Raw genomic sequence first — 22307 nt, forward strand, 5'->3', positions numbered from 1 at the left:
GCTCTTGGGCGGTGCTGTCCAGATCTCACTTGTCGAGCTCATGAGAGGGAGGTGTGAATAAGGTCTCCACTGTTTCGGCACTCTTACGTGCCCATGCCAGCGAGAGGGCACTCGCCCGGAGCCAAAGGCTAAAATAAACACAATTTGTATGTGTCTTACGGTTTAACAGCCATAGTTTGTAATTCCTAATGACCGTACATGCCGTAAGGTTCAAAGGCGGGCTTTATTACATCACTGTACAAACATGCGTCGTCCTCGACCGCCTTGACGGGTTATTGTGCGAGTCACACAATTTGCCCTCGTTTTCTTCATGGTCCGTTCTGTCCAACCGAGCAGTAAGTCAACAAGAAATCCGTTTTGACATATAATGAGCGCGAGGAGGCACCGCGTTGGAAAGTTTGCAATGAAATTAGAGAAGAAAGAGAGAGTTTGAAAATTCATTAAGAAAGAAGTACTTCATTTCTCAATCTTAATGAAGCCCTATCAAAAGTAATATTTCTCCATGTAAGCGCTGAGACTTTCCTAAAATGCAGCAAATGACTTCTCAAAGACATCAGACTAATGGGAGAAGGCATTAGTGCGCATAAACAAGAACATCATTCCAGCTGTTCATCTGCCAATTTGATGTTCCTTTTTTAGCTATGACCCTCCCTCCCTTCCATTTATCCTATAAGCAGAGTTTGCAGGAAATGTCGGGCTCTGTGTGATTGATTTGAGATGGGCGATTCCCTGACTTCATGGTAGTATAAAGCAAGACAGCTGTTGGAAGAAATCAAATTCCACCAGGAGCTGGAAAGACTTATTTTTTCCATCTCTTTAACGGAGCTATTGGCTCCGACCAGACAAGTAAATAAAAAACACGGCCACAATATGCCAGGAGGTGACCGAAAGCCCTCATTATATAGCAATTATCGCACAAAAAAGCTTTCCTTTTAAAATCCAACTAAAGACTTTTCAGACGTACGACATGACGGGTACTGCGAGGATACGTTTTTTCTCAACCCACTTCTCGGGATTTTCGGTAACAAGTTCAAGACGTGCATAAAGCGTTTAGCAGAAGGGTTCGACCAGTTGTTCCTGTTTACTGTACATCCATATTGTAGAGAATCTGTTGTTTTTGTTATGCAGTGTGGTTTCCGGATTTATTTGATATATACAGTGCCAAAGTCACCAGCTGTGTTGTTTTAGCAACGTTTTAATGACCATCCATATTTATTTTTTGCTCTTTCAAACATGAAATACAGGAAATATGTACACAAAAACACGGTTTTCAGATAAAAAATGGCTTAATTTGGCAGTAAGTATTTGGTGTGACCTCTCTTGGCACGAAGGACATCTTTTGAGGAGACTGAAGTCCTGAAGTCATTAGATTATTTATAAATTAAGACTTTTAGGTTTTCTTTAGGTTTAAGAGCCGAAGGTTCCTGCTATTGCTCAAGTGCAAGAGAACTTGAGCAATAGCTGACACTTCACCTTATAATTGAATTACCTTTAAAAACCTAAAAATAGTATAAGGATGGTTTATGTCACTGTTTGTAATGAAGATCTGGCTCAATCTCATAATGAAACTGATACTGAGATATGCACAAAATTTGCTTAAAAAAATTCTTGTATTTATTTACATTTCTGATCTGATGAACATGGTTTAAAAGGGACACTCCAATTTTTTTAAAACAGGCTAATTTTCCAGCTCCCCTAGAGTTAAACATTTGATTTTTACCATTTTGGAATCTATTCAGCCGATCTCCGGGTCTGGCGTTACCACTTTTAGCATAGCTTAGCACAATCCATTGAATCTGATTAGACCATTAGCATTGCGCTAAAAAATAACCAAAGAGTTTCAATATTTAAAACTTGACTCTTCTATAGTTACATCGTGTACTAAGAACGACGGAAAATTAAAAGTTGTGATTTTCTAGGCAGATATGGCTAGGAACTCTAAACCGTTTAATCGGACGCACGTGCGGTGATGCGATAGCGTCTGGTCCGAACTTTACTTCCGGTTTCAGTTTTTTTAATGGTCTGACAAGTTGCTAAACTAAACTCTTGAACAAATACCTCGTTGAAAATAACAAATGTTTTGGTTTCCCAGGTAATCTATGTGTTGTTTATTTTGCTTGTAAATAAACTACATTTAAAGTACTTTGTTGTTATTTATTCTTAGCGGAGTTTACTGGAAGTTACGTGTTGACCACGAAAGCCGCTTGTTTATGTTGTTACTGCTGAAACCGTCTATACTCACATTCTGGCGTAATAATCAAGGACTTTGCTGCTTTAACATGGCTGCAGCAGGCGCAATAATATTAAGCAGTGCCTGAAAATAATCCCCAGCTATTGAAAGTTACCAAGGGGACTATTTTCGGGCACTGGGTAATATTATTGTGACTGCTGCAGCTATTTAAAGAAGTTTTAAATAGGAAAAATATCGGAACTATTTGGTCATTTTTAAGCACGATGCTAATGGTCTAATCAGATTCAATGGATTGTGCTAAGCTATGCTAAAAGTGGTACCGCCAGACCCGGAGATCGGCTGAATGGATTCCAAAACTGTAAAAATTAAATTTTTAACTCTAGGGGAGCTGGAAAATGCCTATTTTCAAAAAAAGTGGAGTGTCCCATTAAGCAGACATGGATAAAACAAAACACCATTTATGTGTGACTAAAGATGTATATTATATTATAATCCTCTTTGTCCTTTGTAAAACACATTAAGCCTGAAAAAAATAAATGTAGTCCAAATGTAGAGAGGGTTGTTCATCTACACATCATCTACAGCTTTAAAACTTTTCTGGTTGAAGTAGTCAACTGTTGAGATTATTGGAGTGTAACATCTATATTAAGAGCTATCAAATCAATCACTGAATGGCAAAGTCATATAATGACAGAGTGACTGTCTACAATCACTCAAAACAATACAGCTCCACATAAGAGTTCCCAAACCAAGTCTCTCAGCACGCAGCAATGAGTGGTCTGTACCACACTTTTATTCACTTTCATCAATTTATAGCCTCACTATATTAGCAATGATTTATGCCTTTTCCTGCTTTTAAAGGTCTGGATCTCATAATACGTTACTTAGCTTGCTCTGTTGCTGGTTTTTCTAACCACATAAACATTTTGCAGTAAGAAATGATCCTTGAGCAAGTGTTGTTTTAGCTTTTAGTCTTCTAAATAAAGAAATTAGGGACTGCGAGCAGCTGGGTCTGTACAGAATACTGTGGGTCAGTATATAACTACGTGGTTGTGGTCAACAGTATATTGTTAACAGGAAGAACAATGAAATAATGCAACATTGTTTCTCTCTTTCTGCAGCGTATCGTCTAAGATCGTATCTCGCATCGTTGAATGACTTCAAAACTTCCGGTCATTTTCATTTTGTGAATGCAACATTACAGTAATGGTCTAGAAAATAGCACAAACTGTATTTTTGCCTTACAACGTTTTGTCACTGTTTACGTTTTAAAAGCTCTATAAAAAGCATCCTAAACCAGTATAAGCTGGTTTGCTTATAGCTGGTATCCCAGACTGGTCAACTTGATCTGCAGACTGGTTGTAAACGAGTTGCTGGCACTTTGAAGTTGGGCACTCTGGAGGATCTTAACCAGCAAGACCAGCTTAAAAGGTCTATGGCAGAGAAACCGGACAGGCTGGTTTAGGATGGGTAGTTTAGTAAGTTTAGAATAGAAAGACTTTAGCGCTATAGTCTTCCCTCTAGTCTTCCCTCTCAGAGGATTTTGCAGTAAGCATGGACATTGCGCAATAAGTATATAAAAAGTCCATTGTGGTAGTTGTAGCAAAGAAATACAACTTTTTTATAATCCAGATGGGCCACATTTGCACCGGGTACAATGGGACTGACCAACTTGGATTTTATTAGTATCAGGAAGGACTGTGGTAATTTTTAGCATGCTCTCTGAAACAAAATGTCTTAAATGGATCTTTGTAAGTATATATAGATCAATGGAGAATCTGTAACTTCAATAAAACATTTCCTCAAAAAGAAATTGATGAAAAAAAACTTTTTATATATATGTAGAAGTTGTACAATATGCTAAATCTGATCTGTGCAATCTCATAATTGATTTCAGTCTTTAACATGACTTTACTCTGTCAATATTAAAGATATCAAGGTCATATGTTCTTTACATTATGTAGGATAATTTTATGTAGAAAACAGTAAATCACAAAAACATCGACTTTAGCTGGGTTTTCACAGGCAGGGTCACAAATGGTTAGTCCTTCTTGAGTCACTTTCAATCATGGTAATAAAAAAGCTGCTGGTGTAGCTAAGCCAACAGCTGACTAATTCTGTTTCTGAAATAATATAACCTTCAAACTCACATAAGTAATTTGCAGTAGTTTTAATGTTTACAAAATGATCAGCACAGCCAAATATTACTCACTGACACTGCCAGTGAAACCCTTCTCTCTCACACCGGTAAATACATTACTCCATCAAACGCTCTGAAACAATGCCAAGTGGCCGAGCCAACCAACATGTCTGTAAAATGATCAACGCTGTTTATATGACACTGCAATGAACAAACACAGTAAGTGAGATACAGTTTACACCCATAAGCAGCTGTTTTGCATCAGGTACATGGTTTAGTTGGCCCTGTTATAAGGGCAGCCTAAGCGACCCCAATCAGGGAACGACAGAATATTCGCCAAAACATGAAAATAAGAAGCTATTTTGAGTTATTGAAGCCTCAGATTCAATTTTTAACACAGCAGCATTCTGGAAAAAAATGTTTAGCGAAAGTAATTCCAAGAAAAATACCAAACATCCTTTCAAGTGTGAGTCAAGAACGGAAAAATGTTGCACAGGCGGCAAATAAACAAAAACGGTCAAATGATTTTTAATGCCCACCCAATCACACTACTTCATTCAGGTATTAAAGTTGCTTTCAGGGCTCATTCAGCATTAAAGGAATATTCCATTTTCTTAAAAGAAAAATCCAGATAATTTACTCACCACCATGTCATCCAAAATGTTGATGTCTTTCTTTGTTCAGTCGAGAAGAAATTATGTTTTTTGAGGAAAACATTGCAGGATTTTTTTTAATGGACTTTAATAGACACCAACAATTAACACTGAAACTCCGTTGAAAAAAACTGTTACGTGTTGAGTTAAAAGGACTATAAACAATCCCAAACGAGGCATAAGGGTCTTATCTAGCAAAACGATTGTCATTTTTGACAATAAAAATAACAAATATACACTTTTAAAGCACAACTTCTCGTCTAGATCCGGTCCAGCGCGACCTAACGTAAATGCGTAGTGACGTAGCGAGGTCACGTGTTACATATATAAAACGCACATTTGTGGACCATTTTAAACAATAAGCTGACACAAAGACATTAATTAGTATCATTCCACATACAACAACGTCGGAACGGTAAACACACTTGTAAACACTGGGGCAGAGTTTCGCTTTCGTCTTTTGTGACCGCTTGATGTCATGACGTATTGTGTGGGGTCACGCTGGCGCATCACGACCGGATCTCGACGAGAAGTTGTGCTTTAAAAGTGTATATTTGTTATTTTTCTTGTCAAAAATGACAATCGTTTTGCTAGATAAGACCCTTATGCCTCGTTTGGGATTGTTTATAGTCCTTTGAAACTCCGTTGAAAAAAACTCTTACGTGTTGAGTTAATTGTTAATTGTTAATTGTTGGTGTCTATTAAAGTCCATTAAAATGAGAAAAATCCTGCAATGTTTTCCTCAGGAAACACGATTTCTTCTGGACTGAGCGAAGGGGGACATCGGCATTTTGGATGACATGGTGGTGAGTAGATTATCTGGATTTTTCTTTTAAGAAAATTGACTATCCCTTTAAATCTAATTGGGCATCAACGCGCCAAAAAAAAAAATACAAAAAACACATAAATTGCCAAAAATTTAGTGCTTTGAAATTTAGTGCGGAGAGCTGGCAAGAGATTTATGATATGTTAACACGGTCGACGACAGGGCAGTCTGCACCAAGGCATCCGCTGAAGTACGAGAGAGTGTGCATTAGGAGCCGAGTCTCTTAAACACGCTGATCAAAATATTAATGGTAAGTGTAAACAGGCGCTCTTTATCTGACAGTGATTTACATTACAAAGACCCTAATCCAAGTGCCTCGCTCATTAGCCTCAATCTTTACCTCACACTTTGCCGCGCCGATGCACACAGGTGGATGCACTACACCAAGTGACTGTTGTGTTTATGTTATCTTTTCATAAGCTCCGTTTGAAATTAGTCAAACTGCATCATTGTTTAAGTATGTGCCAATCAAACGCAGCCGTTCCAGATGGTTGCCTCTCCCTTAACCTTGCCCTTGGCAGTTTTAGTCAAACCGAATTTCGCTGCGAACTTGGGTCCTTTGACTTTCTTTTTCACACCCTTTTTTCATTTGCTTTGCCAGGGTCTGCCCATGGAGAGGTGTAACTTCATTCACCAAACCTGACAGCGACTTATTTAAAATGGACAGCTGGAAAAAAGCAGGGGAAAACTGGGCCCTGTGTGTCATGGATGCCAAGTAGATGCACATAAGTTATGACTTTTCAAAATAGCATAATTGCTGAATTGTTTTACATAGAATTTTGTCATGTTATGGTAACCGTTAATGACACATTGGACTGAAAACGCAACTATGGAAAGTGGAGATATTTGTCACTATTTCATTAAGAAACATGTAGGACCTACCGCAGATATGAGTACTTTCCAAAAGGAGACTGAAAATGTGTTTTAAAAGAAGAAAATTTGAGTAATTCAAGGTTTCTAGGAATGAAGTAGGTAAATCCAATTGACAACTAAGGATAAAATCTGCACATGGGATGGATACAATCGTACCAAAAGACATTTTTCCAGATGAGAGTGGGAGTCAAGAATTGTTGATGTGTTTAAGACAATCAACTAAAGATTAAGCAGCCTAATAGCAAATGCAGATCCTTGTTTTGACAAGTGGAAAAAGTCCACAAAATAATATTTACAGCAGACAGATATCTTTTGTAAGATGTTAGATGAGCTCCATCGGTGCTTCGCATTAGATTAGCTGGCTAATGTTTGATTCTCCTTCAAACGTTACAAATGAGGTCGTCCCTCATCCATTTTCAGGCAGCACTGACCGCGAACACCGTCATCGTTTTGGTTTGTCATGAGCGAAGGCCCAGATGGTCCTATCAGTGGCTCTGCTTTAAATCTAAACAGGTTGACATTTCACAGGTGCTGGACGTGTCTCCCTGCACCTTTTGGAAAGCACTGGGATCAAGCGCAGCTTCCTCCGGGGTTTATAAAAGGAGACAAAGGTCAAGGCCTCCTAATGCCATCACTGATCGATACCATTATTCTCAGAGCGTGATGTTTAACCGATGAGCTATCGCTTGATAATGTGCAGTTGCAGAGAGAAACTCTAATTGATCATCAACATGAAAGAGCGTTCTGGATGTTTGTATATAGCAAAAAGTGTAATTCCATTCCCCAGTGCAAAAGGCTGGGATGCACGCAGCCCCTCCTTCCCTCCATAGCTCAAAAGAGGTGAAGTAACAGCAATCGCATGCACCGTTGTGCTGAAAGGCTCAACCTCTGTGCCCTTCTTCTGTCACGCTGAAATTAATAACCGTTGATTTGTATTTAATGCTCAATTTCCTCTCTATTATTTCAGGCAGGGTAGCGACGGGCTCGGTTTGAGCCAGAGTTCACATGACAGCCTCTCTTTTTCTCTCTCCTTTTCTTTCTACGGCTCTTTTTTTCCAGTATGCCAAATGGCTTGCGCAAATGTTGCATGCATGTCAAACAACATCTCATTATAGAGTCGCATTTGAGGCCGTAAGTAAGAGCATGCATGGAAAAATGGGAAACTCAGAGTGTGTTTTTGGTGTTTTCAGACTGTAAAACAGGAATGAAAGATGCAGCACACACCGCTCAAAGTACACTTACAGAATGACGTTCGGTTGAAAGAAGCGTGAACGTTTTGGATGATATCATTGGCTTCGCGCCAGCATCGGAGGGGACGTGGCAGGCATTGTCTCTGTGGTCTGCAAAACAAAGAGAATCGTTAAAAGAGTTCAAAAGCTGACTGAAATACACAGCGATGTTGTTTTATGCTTGGATATGCCCTATTTTTCTTAACGTTTATTCAAATTGGATGAAACATCACAGCTCAAGCTATTAAAGGCCCATTCAGGTTTTGTTCTGCATCATCAACTTTAAGCTGGATTTTTAAGGTGTCATTTGTCAAACTTCTTGCCTTTCAGTAACACATTTGTCAAAATTTATCAAAGTCAAGCAGAAAAAAATTTCCACACACATGTAGTTTCTGTACTCGCTCGAAAGAAAAACAAGGTAAAATGATATGGTTTTTAATAAGGTGTAACATATGAAGGGATTCTGAGTCATAAATATATATAAATCACATACAGGTGATTCTTGTCATTATCAAAAATTATCATTACCGCAACACAATATTACATTAAATATATGCATTTACAAACTCATGTTTCGGTAATGAGAACTAAAAAGTTTCAACTTTTATCTGGAGAGAAAAAATAAGAACTGCTTATCTGGTAGCCATCTGGAGTGTCACAGTCAATTATGTCTCTTCCAACATTTTAATTTTTTTATTTTAGTTCCTTGAGGGCTTAAACAATGATTGAAAATTGTTGCGGAGGATGAGAAAATTGGTCTTGAACACATTTATATTTCTTCTACATTTACCAATGATCACCAAATACAAATACCAAATGTTTCTGTACTGTAAATGTTTATAGTATAACATGCACTGAAGCTTTTTATTTTTTAGATTTTTTAATTATAAATATTTCCATGTCAAAGAACCCAAATCCAGTCATGGACACTTGCGGTAATGAAAATTTTCCCCTTAAATATGGAAAAACAACAAAATTGGTTTATATGATGATATTTGAAATCATGTGCAAAATAGTACATGAAGAGATGTTTGTAACTGTATGTTTCTTATTTTGATACTCTTACTTTTTTATCAAAATGTTTCATGACACCTCATAAGTCTAATTTCACGAGAATCACCCATACTGTATATATTTATACTATACAAAGAGAGAGAGAGAGAGAAAGAGAGAGAGAGAGAGAGGGAGGGAGAGGGATACATACTGTATACAGAATATAACAAAAGCCATCATTGAATTATTTAGCATTAAGAACACTATTCATGAGTTCACTTATTCACTATTCATCACTTACTTTCAGTGACTAGTATTGAGTAATCTGTGACTCAGGCCCGTTTAATAAAAAGCAGAGCATGAGAAACAGGTTACAACATTGTATGTCATGTTGGATATAAAAACATTTAAATGAACATAATATTGTAATGTGCTGTCATCATTAGGTTTAAAAGCTTTTAGGAATGCCATTTAAAATTATTTTGTTGAGTTCTTTGTTAAACCTCCAGGAAAACAAACATCCTTAGTTTTTTTTTATTAAATTTAACAGTTTTACATCCAATACAATTGAGCAATGCAGCAACTTTTTCAATTCAACTTACTAGTTTTTGACTTGTGATAAGTTGCATAAACAATTTTAACTTGTTTGTATCAGTTAACTTAATTTGTCAAGTTAAAGTAAAATAAAATATATATGTTTAATTTACATCATTTTTACAGTATAAAATAATTACATGTAGCCTGCTATTGGTTAGTCCTTCGACTGTGAACATTACACTCATGGCTTTAAAAACATATATTAAGATACTAGCATGATTAAGTATGAACTGATGTATGGTTTGAGTAATGCATTTGGGTAAAAATCTTTATTTATTAAAACTATAAAAAAGTAAAAGTAATCACAATACATTTTGTGATATAAACTATTCAGATTTGGAGATTTTGCACTTGCACTGGCTCCACTAACTAGCAGTAGTTATTTAAACTTCATTTCTGCAAAGCATTAGCTGTATGGGTGGTAAATGTTAAGTGTGTTTTAAAGCTAAACCTCAGAGGTAAGAAGAAGAGTCAGAGATTTCACTGACCTTATAGAGACATGCTTTTCTCTCTGTAACTAAAAACAGACAGAATTTTCAACATCATTTCCACGTCTGATTGACAGCAAGCCGGGTTGCCTCAGTAACGTTGAAATATCCTTTTAAATCCGCTGGCTTCACAAATTTGTTAAATTCTTAATACATAAGCATGTTTGGATTACAACATTTTGACAGGGTGTATTATCAGTGCATATTGGTTTTATTGGATATTTACACTAAATGAGTCGTATCATGTCGAACATTTTACGTCGAGACCAATTCTTACTGTTTAAACAAGTAGCTTTGCACTTAGAGCACACCCTAAATTTCAAGCTATTGTAAGTAATCCGCAGGTGTGAAAAGATATACACTTTATGCCTCGACCATCTTACTGAAGACTGCTGCGAGCACTGAGAAACATTATGAACCGTAATTGCAAATGATATTAGAACTGCCATTCACAGACATCAATGTCTGAAGATTTTTCCTTTTGGCCTCGAAAACTCTCGTCCTCAACTTCTGCCCTCATTTAACAGCCTAGTTAAATTCTCTCAAGCGTTTTTTCTTTCTGTTCTCTAAGAAATGCAAATCTTACGATTCTTGTTTATTGGACAATTTTATCATGCTTCAACAGTGCTAGAAAAACATAAAAACATTTAAATGCAGGCAATAAGTCCAAAAAATATATAGACAAGTAAATTGTGAACAAGATAAAAACAATTAGGGTTAAAGATTGAATGAAATGAAATAAAGATTTTTACTTCAATGAAAGCCTTGCTACTTCTCAAATTAAATCTCAGTTTTCTATAATAGTGGTCTTTAAAGAAATGATGAGTTTTCCTGACATATACTCTCCCACACGTACATTAGCTCCGAATGTAATAAAACATTTTATATTAACAAAGTCATGCGCACAGAATGATTAAAACTTAACATTATGTTTACGTTGGCAGTACAATTTTCCTGTCCCTGAACACACTTACACGCAAGCTAACACATTTGAGCAGTTCACAACTGTCACAATTATCCTCTTGTCTTGTAACGTGGCTGTTTCAGAGCCAATTACATCCCAAACAAATGGATTGTTTGTCTTTCATTAACATCGAATCAGTCTTCTGCTCACGGTCTGTCTATACACCAAAGCTCTAAAAACATGTTCCGTCTTATTCTTTCCTGTCTGAGGAAACTTTTCTGTGGCATTCCAGAGTGACAGGCCCCTGGATGCAGATTGGGACGTTTCATTATTCCTCTTGTCAGGTTCCCCACCTGTGGCAGTCACAACATGGTCGATCCTCCCTTGAGCACCCTGACAAAATGTTCCCTCTTGTTTTGACAGATGATCCTCAAAACAGCTGCTGCGAGCGTACCAGTTAACATCAGCGAGGGGAAAAAAAGACAAGCAAAAGCCCTCTCATAAAGACTGTTGAAAAACTGACTGGCACAGTTATAACATAATCCATTAAGAGCTCCAAAATAAAAGGTGATGCGAGTCAGTTTGTCAACAAGTGTCTAAATGGCTTGTGGTGTAGTGGACAGTGATGTAATTGTATAATCTGCAGGGTATGTGTGTGTGATCCAGTTATGCCTTGACTTGTAGTTCAGCTATTTGTATTGAGAAATAAGTAACTAGCATACAAAAACACAAGTTAAAGGCAAATATTTTGTGATAATGGCGCTATTCCTAAAAAAAACATTAGCAGTGAAAAATGGTGACAACATTACTGACATTATTGTTTCTGTATATTTTGCCTCATCAGATGAATGCATTTTAATTACATGGCAAATTTCCACGTAAAATTACCATATTAGGTCAACATAAAAAGAGCTTAGTTCCGTCCAACAAACACAATTAGATTACAGCTATATGAATATAATAATTTTATGTGGAAATTTGCCACACAACCAAAATACATTCAACTGACAAAGCATTTTTTAAAGGACTAGTCCGTTTCCCAAAAAATCCAGACAATCCACTCCCCACCATGTCATCCAAAATGTTGATGTCTTTCTTTGTTCAATCGAGAAGAAATTATGTTTTTAGAAAAAAAACATTCCAGGATTTTTCTCATTTTAATGGACTTTAATGGATCCCAACTCTTAACAGTTTTAATGCAGTTTAAAATTGCAGTTTCAAAGGACTCTAAACCATTCCAAACGAGGCATAAGGGTCTTATCTAGCGAAACGATTTGGCAATAAAAATAAGGACTTTTAAACCACAACTTCTCATCTTCCTCCGGTCGTGTGACGCGCCAGCGCGACCGACCTCATGCAATACGTCATCACGTCAAGAGGTCACGGATGACGTATCCGAAACTACGCCCCAGTGTTTACAAGTGTGAAAGAAGAGGAGCGTTTCGACGTTGTTGTATGTGGAATGATACTAATAAATGTCTTTGTGTTACTTTATTGTTTAAAATGGTCCGCAAATGTGCATTTCATATATGTAACACGTGACCTTTCGACATCATTACGCAACGTGAGGTCACACTGGCGCGTCACACAGCCAGAGGAAGACGAGAAGTTGTGGTTTGGAAGTGCATATTTTTTGTTTTTCTTGCCAAAAAGGACAATCGTTTCGCTAGATAAGACCCTTATGCCTCGTTTGGGATCGTTTAGAAACTGCAATTTTAAACTGCATTAAAACTCTTAAATGTTGGGGTCCATTAAAGTCTGTTAAAATGAGAAAAATCCTGGAATATTTTCCTCAAAAAACATAATTTCTTCTCGACTGAACAAAGAAAGACATTAACATTTTGGATGACATGGTGGTGAGTAAATTATCTGGATTTTTATTTTTTTAAGAAAATTGACTAATCCTTTAAGTGTAATACTAGGTATGCACCGGTTCTGATATTCAATGACTTCTGATACTGCTAGTTTTATTACTTCCCATTTCAAATGATTATGTTGTGAAATTCTAGAACTGCAGCGTGCAATTCTGTTGTCACTGTTACACAATTCAAAATAATCTTCTGATGCGTTTTTCCGCTCCTTTTGATTAGCAGGATAATCTGCCCTGATCATCTGCTGTTTTCTGACTAAATGGGAAATCCCAGCCTCAGGCCATTCAGAAATACCACTTTGTTGGCAGAATGCTAAATGCCACTTCGATTTTTCAGCAAATTTCTTGGAAGTGCATGGAAGATTAATTGGATAAACGACTACGATCGTACGAAATGTTTTGTGAGTAGTTGGACCTAAATACAACCCAAATTACAGTGCCCCTTTCATTTATAAATTCTGACTTTAATAATTTCCAATGTTTTTAGTTGCATCTTAGTGATTTTGCAACTGTTTACTTCGCCTTGTCCAAATAATTGTTTTTTTTTTTTAAATTGGAGGTTCTCGCCAAAAAAAAAGCATGTATGCACTTAGAGGATTTTGCAGCGAAAGACAAATAAAATGACATTTGTGAAAATAATATATATAATTTTATATATTATAATTTCAGTAATAACTTGTTTATTGCAATTTAACTGAAATTACTAGTCCTAAACATAAAAATGCTTATTTACACAAAAACATGTCAGACGCACTTACAGGGTTTTGCATCTGAACTCTTCAATTGCTTTTATTTGCCGATAACGATTATAGGCCGATGCATCTGTGCATCCTCAATAAATACCATGAACCAATATAATGTTAGTGTTGATTTAAAATATGATCACTACCAGACTGTGGTACCATAATATAAGTTTAAGACCAGACTGGAAAGACTAAAACATGAACAAGAAACACTGCACAAATGTTACATAAAAAAAGTTAAGTTATGCATCATGCTGGGATTTTTACCTTTTACTGTGTGCCCCTTTTTGATTTACATGTAAATACATTTGTGTAACTCTTTCAGACAGTCCAGGACCTGTTTTTGGTTGTGTTACTGGTGGGGGTTCACACTGTAAACTGCATGATGGTTCTAATTGTAGTTGCTTTGCAGGGATATTGGAACAGTGTGAGACATCTGGTGAGGGCATTATGCAACAACTCCGCTTCCTGCCCAAGAGGACAGAAGCTTTGCAGAACCGAATCATATACTTGACAGGATATCTAGCGGGAAATGACAGTACTTTCGTAAATGATGTATTCCATTACATACTGATGGGTTTAAACGCTTCTTGGCAAATATCTTAAAGTGTCTTGTGAGGGATATTTTAGAAACGGCACTAATAGCCGTTCTCGTTTTGAATAGCTGTTGGGTGAATGCCATGTCAGCTCAAATGTCTCGAGTTTCTAAATTTTGATGATACGGTTTTCATTTTTAAATCACGACCTGCTCGTATTAGATTAAGGTTAACCACCAAATTGAATAAATATAACATGTAGCTCTTTGTTTGTTAAAAAGTATGAATTTTTTCATGCAGACTTTTATTTCCCAGTGGTGACACCAAGATGGTTGACCAGTAATGACCAGTTTAGCTCTAATCTAGCTTAGCTAAGGTTTAAACGTGGTAGCTGGTAGTTGTGATGGAACATCTTTTCATTGCAATGTTCCACCTTAACCGTTGTGGGTTGTTCAAATTCACTACCCTTTCGGGTTGTTCTTGTACAAAAATGGCCTCTAAATTAAATGGCTGTACAAATTTATCAGGCACCATTAATGGTGCCACATGATGATCAACAGTAAAAATTATAAATTTTACCTCTTAGCAAAAGGAAAAGCCGCCAACAATCAGGAATGCATGATAGTGGGGTGTCATGGCTCTGCAATCAAGAAATGTTGTTGTGGTGGAAGTCAATGGGGCCAAAAAAGCCACGAACAACTAATTAGGGAGAAAAAAATAAAAAACTGATGCTGCACAAAAACTAGAAATGTATCAAAGCCAATGTTTTTACCAATCTTTGACAAGCCCAAGACGGTTTAAAAATCCAGTCTACAATCACTTTTTATGTTGAAAATCTGTAATTTTGTGTGTTATTTGTCGTCAAATCAGTGACACCACTTATGAACTTGGCAATTAAAGAGTTAAAATCATGGAAATTTTGTAAGCATTTGGTAGTTTTGATCAGCACTGAGGGTGATTAAAAGATTTATGAATTTTCTTTTAGAAAAAATATTAATCTGATAACTTTTTACAGCCGTTAAATTAAGTGGCTTTTTTGTACACAAACAACCCAAAAGGGTAGTAAATTGGCCCACGATATATTGTTGAGTTTTTGAAAAAATTTCAAAGCATTTCCTCAAAATATTTGTCAATATAAGATTTGTCACCAAGAATCATTTCATTTGCTGAAACACAGAGAAAGTTGTGGCCAAATTAAGACACAAAAATGGCCAAAAATGGCCTCAACAACCCATAAGGGTTAAGCTGGTATAACTAGCTGGCAAGTGGTGATACCAAGATGGTTGACGGGTAATGGCCAGTTTAGCCCCAAAACGCAGCTACCAGCCTAAGCTATATTTTCAGCATGGACGTTCAAGTGCATTTCACTGCATGTGAGCTACTCTGTCATATCAGAGCATCTCAAAGGTCCTTAAGCCCATAAGAGCCACTTCATGTTTGTTTAGTCACACATTCACAATGGAGAGATTTGCAGGGGCTCATTGAGAGGTTTGACTGCATAGTCATGAAGAGCAACTTTTGTACATCATCAGTCACATCCAAAAGCCTACGTTATAGAGGAGCACACAATGCACAGCATGTTCCCATAGCCAAACTGAAGTATTGTATTAGCAACGCAAAGGTCATAGATTCGATCCCCTGGGAAGATGCATACTAATGAAAAATGCACTGTAAGTCACTTTGGATAAAAGCGTCTGCTAGATGGGTAAATGTATAAAATTAGAGAACCGAGTAAGTGACCAAATCACACCAGCTAATTTCGGCAACGTATACACACCATTGGCATGTTTTAGGAGTGTTACCTATTCAGATGAGCTGAGCAATCAAAACTGTTTGAACCACTCCTTCGTTAGGTGAGGTCTTTGGGATAGCGTGGTTGGAGTGGAGTGGTTATGAGGGTACATCGAGCTTAACCGGTTGAGTGACGTGACCTTTTGTTGGCCCTCTCTCACAGAGGACACAGTGATTAAGTAATCACCTGTGTACACAACCTTTCCTCACCTTTCCTTCTAGGCTCTCTGTCAGAACTAAAGGGATGACACAGAGCCCGCTCTCACCCCCCCTCCGGCCTCCTCCATAGGAAACGGATTAACACCAGCGAGAGACACCGATTTCAAAAAACGTCTTTAGTGCTTTCAGGCAGAGCGCAAGACTGATCATTGCACAATAGTGCGTGCAGGAAATGGTGACGAGTTAAGCTTTTAATGCACCTTGGTAAATCATTCCGATTAAAATAAATGCCTTACTGTACTTTAGGCCCTGCACTGTTTGTCTTGTGCTTGCTGTGGATAATGAGATATTCACTAGGCTTCATTTAACTCTTTGAAGCACGGTTTTGACGTAAAGGCCATGTATGATTTATCAATGTATTGAAGTCGTTTAAATACTGTAACCGTGCTGCGAAGTTTCTTTAATTTAGCCGGGATGAAAACCTAAATATACTGTACATCACTTATAAAAAGGAATACAACTTTCCTTAAGGGAAAAATGGTACTGAGGATATATTTTCCAAATATTAGGTCATTTACCGTGCCCAGGTTATTTTTTACTCCATGTCCATTTGGCAGAAAAAACAATCATTAGGCCAACAGTAACTGACGTATCCTTGCGGAGGCTACAAATATTATTTGAACTCTGGTGTCTAGGGAGGTCATTACCGTCATGCCCGTTTAATTGTGGTCCCTGTATGTCATTTTTTGCACACTGTAAATCCAATAATGCCAACTCTTTCTATTACATTGAATTTAAAACCATTTAAGTCAGTTTTTCAATATGTCATGTGCAATAAGATTGCAAGACAAATCCAATTGTGTGACTGGCTTCATCTACCATCTGTGACACAATTATGCCAAAAATGGAGGTCGCCGGTCTATGAAAAGCCTCTGTGTGCTGGGTCGACGGGTCTGTTCGTCGCTGAAAACACGCTGATGGATGCTAATTCAAATTTCTTTAACACAGGAAATTATCTTTCATTCTCATTACGTCAGAGACATTCACAAGGTCGCTGCTGTGTTGTCCCCAACACAGAGGGCGTCGGAGGACCACCTTTACTTCGCCTCTCCACCTCCCAACGAGCTGCCAAACTAATACAAAAAGAACGCAGTGGTTCGACAGGTCCCCCTCTGTAGCCTGATACGGCACAGGCTTGTCTCTGCTCTCCCAATTGATTCAGTGGCACGCTCCTTGTTTAAAAAGGAGAAAGAAGTTGGGGGGTAAGAAGACTTTTAGTTCATTCATTAATCACAGAAGTAAACAGCCCATCCAGTGACACCTGGTGAGGTTAATGCTCGGGACCCCGGAGCAATCACCGCCTCCCCCACGCGTAGCCTCGGCGAGCCACTCACATGAAAGCTTATGATTATAGAGGAAATGGGAATTAGCAGAAACATTTCGGAAAGGCGGCCTCCAGTTCGTTTGGTAGCGAAGGATGGATCGGCGGGAAAAAACGGAGAGGCTGTGGGCTGATTGGAGCGTTCCCTTGAGGGAACCAAGTGGGGAGAGGTAGGGGGGTCAAAGGTCGCGCCTACACCAAATTAGTAGTGTCTGTTATTCGAAACCAAAATAAAGCAGGAGCAGAAGTAAGTGATTTCCCCCTCCCGATGCCGGAGCGCTTTCTGCTCTCTTTCTTGAAATTACCGAGAGGCCACATCGCAATTAGTGGTTTGTTTCTTTTAGACTGAAATATGGCCATAATTCATAGCTTTCAAATCATTTCATTGGAAAGATGTATTGGGTAGTCAGACTGAAGAAGTAATTGTAACACATGATATGGCAATTTGTTAGCCAGGCAGCAAGTACACAAGGTATTTGCATACCGTCGCATAAAAACGTGGGAGAGGATATAATTTGTTTCCAGTATGGTCTGTAACAGAAAACTGCCTGCTTAAGTTATTACACCTCTTTCATTAAGGAAGTACGTAGCACTAAACTTTGGTATACAGCTTTGCTTGTAATGGCTCCAGTTAGTGTCTCGTGTGTCAAAATAGTACTTAGTACTCAATTGCTCGGAGTTATACAGTGCGTTTCCAGGTTTCTCCCTGCGCTTAATGCAATGTGACTGTGGGCCAGCTGAAAACCAAGGACAAAAACTGTTTTTTATTTGGTCGAATATACAAACACAAATCCACTCTTTAGACCCTATTTAAGGACATCATCCGTGAAGAATTACTCTCATGTGCAACTGCGAAATGTTCGGATGTCGAGCACGCCAAGGCTTTGTTTAAATGAGATTATCCTTTTGACATGAATCATTAAGTTCTCTATGCAATAATTACTGCGTCCGTGCAACGTTCCAAAAGCTTGTTTCGGTTCATGACTGCCTTGCCTTTTCCAGAATGTTGCCTTGAGATGATACAGTAACAGACATTTGCCAGTCAGAAACCAGAGCATGAAGCTTTCCAAAGCATGAAGGGGGATTCCTACTTCAACACTGCCTGTTCCTGATTACTGATGATGTCGGAGTTTAAGTTGGATATCAAATATGGGGCAGGTTTCCATCTCTGTTACGTAATGACCTTTACACAGAGAGTAACTGTTCTATTAATAAATTGTTTCAAATCTGATTCTGAATGCAAAGGCGTAATTTGAGTCTTTGTCTTTCGGTTTGGTTTAACAAGTAGCATAACTGCTGTTTAGCATAACTACGCCTACATATAACATCTACACCATTTTACATTAACCTCTTAATTTAACCTCTAAATTGTCCTTGACTTGCTTTCATTAAGTTCTTCTAATATAATCAAAGCCCAGCAGGTTGATATTATTGAGTTAAGTTAATCAGCATAAACATACTGTATAAACATAAAATACATAACACATCCAAAAGATAAATATGAACACAGGGTGAACAGCAGCTGAAAATTAAAAAAAAAACTTTTCACTTAAAATTCAAGTATTAAGGTGACAGTTTATCCAAAAATGAAAATGCAGTCATTTGGGCATTTCTTTCTCATGTGTAATGCATTTGTGTACAAATAACAACCTATCCTCCAACCCATTCGATGGTTTAGGTTGTTTGTTCATTCCCAAAATATGACCCACAGAGGCGTTTACTAAATTAGTGCCTTTACCGGCAACAGGTGAAACGTATTTATTTATTTAATCAGGGACAGTGCACATTAATAATACATAAATATGTAAAACTGAATATATATTGAAGTATGAAATCATATATTGGGGTACAATTTTGCAATGATGACATGTATTTGTATATGATTTTCAATTTAAACCATCAGGATCAATTGTATTTACATTACACTATTTATGCATTTTGAGAAAAAAATGCACCCATTTATTAATTATACACGGAGCCCCTAAGGGGACATAGAGAAAAATTAAATAAAGTTTAGTTTCGCGTGCGCACGCGATACGTGAAACTATCACATGCGCACGCCAAACATGCGAGCACATGAAACTAAACTTTTGATTTTTTACTACAATGTCACTTTAGGGGCTCTGTAATTATACACTCTAAAAATGGCTGGGATATTTTTGACCCATAATGGATAAATATTGGACAGTACACATGCTGGGCAACCATGGGGTATAATAACCCAGCAGTTGGGTTAAAACAACCCAGCATTGGGTCAATTTTTAACCCAATTCTGTCCAATATTTACCCATTTATGGGTCAAAAATAACCCAGTCATTTAAAACACAGCATACAAAACACTCACATTTTTTTAAAGCTCACGTAACACATGCTGTTTCTGCATTTCTGATATTAATCTGGAGTACCCATAGAGTAGTATGACATCCTTTATATTTATAAAAGATTTATAAAAGAAAGATTAGCTTTACCGAATCTTTCCGATAACGTACGAAAAAATGAAGTAGGAGGAGTTACTACCGCAGGTGAAGCGAGAACGAGTCATGCAACACTATACAACACTTATAACTTATGATTCACTACATGTCCGTCTCATTTATATAATATGCACGCGCCTATTTCCAACATAAGACAGAAGTCTTACTTACCGCGTCCAACTCATGACCCAGTTGGGAAAATCCACCACATTAAACAGACACCCAAAACTCAGCTGCTACCCCGTAAAATAAACTATATCCATTGTTTCCATAAGGCTGGCTTTCTTCTCCTTACATCCAAAAACACACTTCTTCTTTCGTGCCATTGTTGAGTTTTGAAATTAAACAAAGCTGCATCGCGTGATAAGATGTTTGCAAGTTGTAGCATCTCCCGCTGATTGACGGGTGGGTGGGGATTTCCGGGGGAAATGGCCATATAAAGAAGTGATACGTATAGAAACCCCTGAAACGTCAGTTGGACCTGTATTTGAAAAAAACTTTCCGAAACTTGAACGAACCCTGGCGAAGTGCATTCGGCACAGAAATACTGTGTAACACGCCCAAATGCCTTTTGACACTTTGCCTACGTTTAGCATGAGGAAACAACTCTATAACTGTGTTAATAAGTCAGAATGCATAAAATACCATTGAGGGGTGCCTTTAATTACAAATATTAAAAGTGTACAGAGATCTAAAGATCAATTTATTTGAGGAAAAGACACAAAAGCGAACAATATCTGCTGTAAAGATTCAATAGGTACTCTAGTTCAAAAACTGCCACCATAAGAAGCACTTTGTTTGTGAAATAGCATTGGCTCTTAAGTGTCTCATGACCGATTGCATCATTACGCCAAATTGCGTTGTGAAAAGCTATTGGCTCTCGTATTGTGTCATGTTTTAATGTTTCGGTTTAGGGTGGGGGTGAGATTAGATGCTCCAAAATAGCTTAAACAAAACTTGTTTATGAAACCATTTCTAATTTTACAAATGCAGAAAATTAACAATCTGATGCATAACCATGAAACATAACCACAGGTCACAGCTGCTGGCCACTGGAAGGCGATTATCCCTAACACGTAACTGTATGTCCTAATAAGATACTTGCACAAACAAACTATGACGTCATTATTTTTTGTCTCACAGATAAAGATCTGGGTGAGTAAATAATAACAAATTTTTATTTCCTGGGTAAAACTCTATTTTAAAGTTCCTGTAAAGTCAATCTTGAAAATAGTTTCGAAAGGCATTATAAATGTTAGAAATGTTTGCTATAACACACCACAAAGACTGTAAACTATGAAGCACTGAATTGCAGAGATAGATCGTTAAACAGTTTTTCACCATTTTTGAGTTCATTTTTAGGTGGTCCTAAAATGGTGGCTCGATGATGCACTTGAGTAACTGTGCATGGCCCCAGCCCAAACACAACCGCGAGCATCCATTCAGGTTGTAGCGGTATTTGAAAGTTCAGAGAGACGGCAGCTTTCCCGCAAGTGGGTGTGGTTTCCGCGCAGACACGCCCCTAGTGTTTGAGAGCGGAGAATGCTGCCTATTTTTTCAAGATTCTGATAACTTATTAACCACCCAACCAAATTAAAGGAAATAACACATTTTTCTTTGGTGTAACAAACGTAGAACACATTTAAACGTAGACTTTACAGGGACTTTAGTTTATCTTGGTTATATTTACTCATAGTACAGTATAGCAGGTATCACAAGCATTCTTATTCCAGGACCCACACAGAAAAGTATAATCTATTTCAAGAACCACCCAAATTTTTTTTTTTTACAAAAATACAGGATGGGGGATATGCGTTCTCTCTTCGTAGGGAGTAGTTTTTATTTTCCTAGTCATGGTATGAATGAAATGACAAGTTTAATTGCAATACCAAAAAAACTAACCACCATCATTGCTAGTCATTAATTAGACTAAACCGCTTTTTTGTGTCATTCACTGCAGAAAGCAAGTGGCTTTGCGCGACCCACCTTATCCCACTGTGCAACCCACAAGTGGGACCCGACCCACAGTCTGAAAACTCCTGCAGTATAGTATGAGCCTGATGCTTTATTGTTTAATGTTTCCCAGCTATTAAATTTGCTTTCAGAATATACGAAAAAAGGGTTAAAATTACAAGCAGATTAGCAATAAAGGGTGTCATTTAGTACTGTGGGGATGACTGTACTTTGAGCTATGCAGATAATGTGTCTTCAAAGATTTGGCAACGTTGCTCACACTGCACATCTGCCTGGCTGCATCGCGACTGGTGATAAATAGCGAACTACACTTAACGTCCTCAACAGAGGTTCACTGAGGGTTTTTTATGGGAAAGTTTACAAGTGCTCAGCAATAAATGAAGCCGCAGGAGCACTTTAAATAACTGAAGAAGAGGATTTAAACATCTGCTCCGTAATACAGATTCCTAAATGCGGAGGAATGAGGGCTGCGTGCTCATCCAACA

At 37.7% G+C, this 22307-nt stretch overlaps 1 long non-coding RNA gene across 1 annotated transcript in view; it reads right to left on the bottom strand.

Moving 5' to 3' along the window:
* Window positions 1-5915: 5915 nt before the first annotated feature.
* LOC141369477 (uncharacterized) overlaps window positions 5916-22307 on the bottom strand; it is a 34932-nt gene continuing 18540 nt past the window's right edge. The window contains exon 3 of the long non-coding RNA XR_012373219.1: window positions 5916-8023. This is a non-coding gene — a long non-coding RNA (uncharacterized lncRNA). The remainder of the gene's footprint in view (window positions 8024-22307) is intronic.

This window comes from Misgurnus anguillicaudatus, chromosome 14, assembly GCF_027580225.2.
Source record: "Misgurnus anguillicaudatus chromosome 14, ASM2758022v2, whole genome shotgun sequence".
In the NCBI taxonomy this organism is placed as follows: Eukaryota; Metazoa; Chordata; class Actinopteri; order Cypriniformes; family Cobitidae; genus Misgurnus; species Misgurnus anguillicaudatus.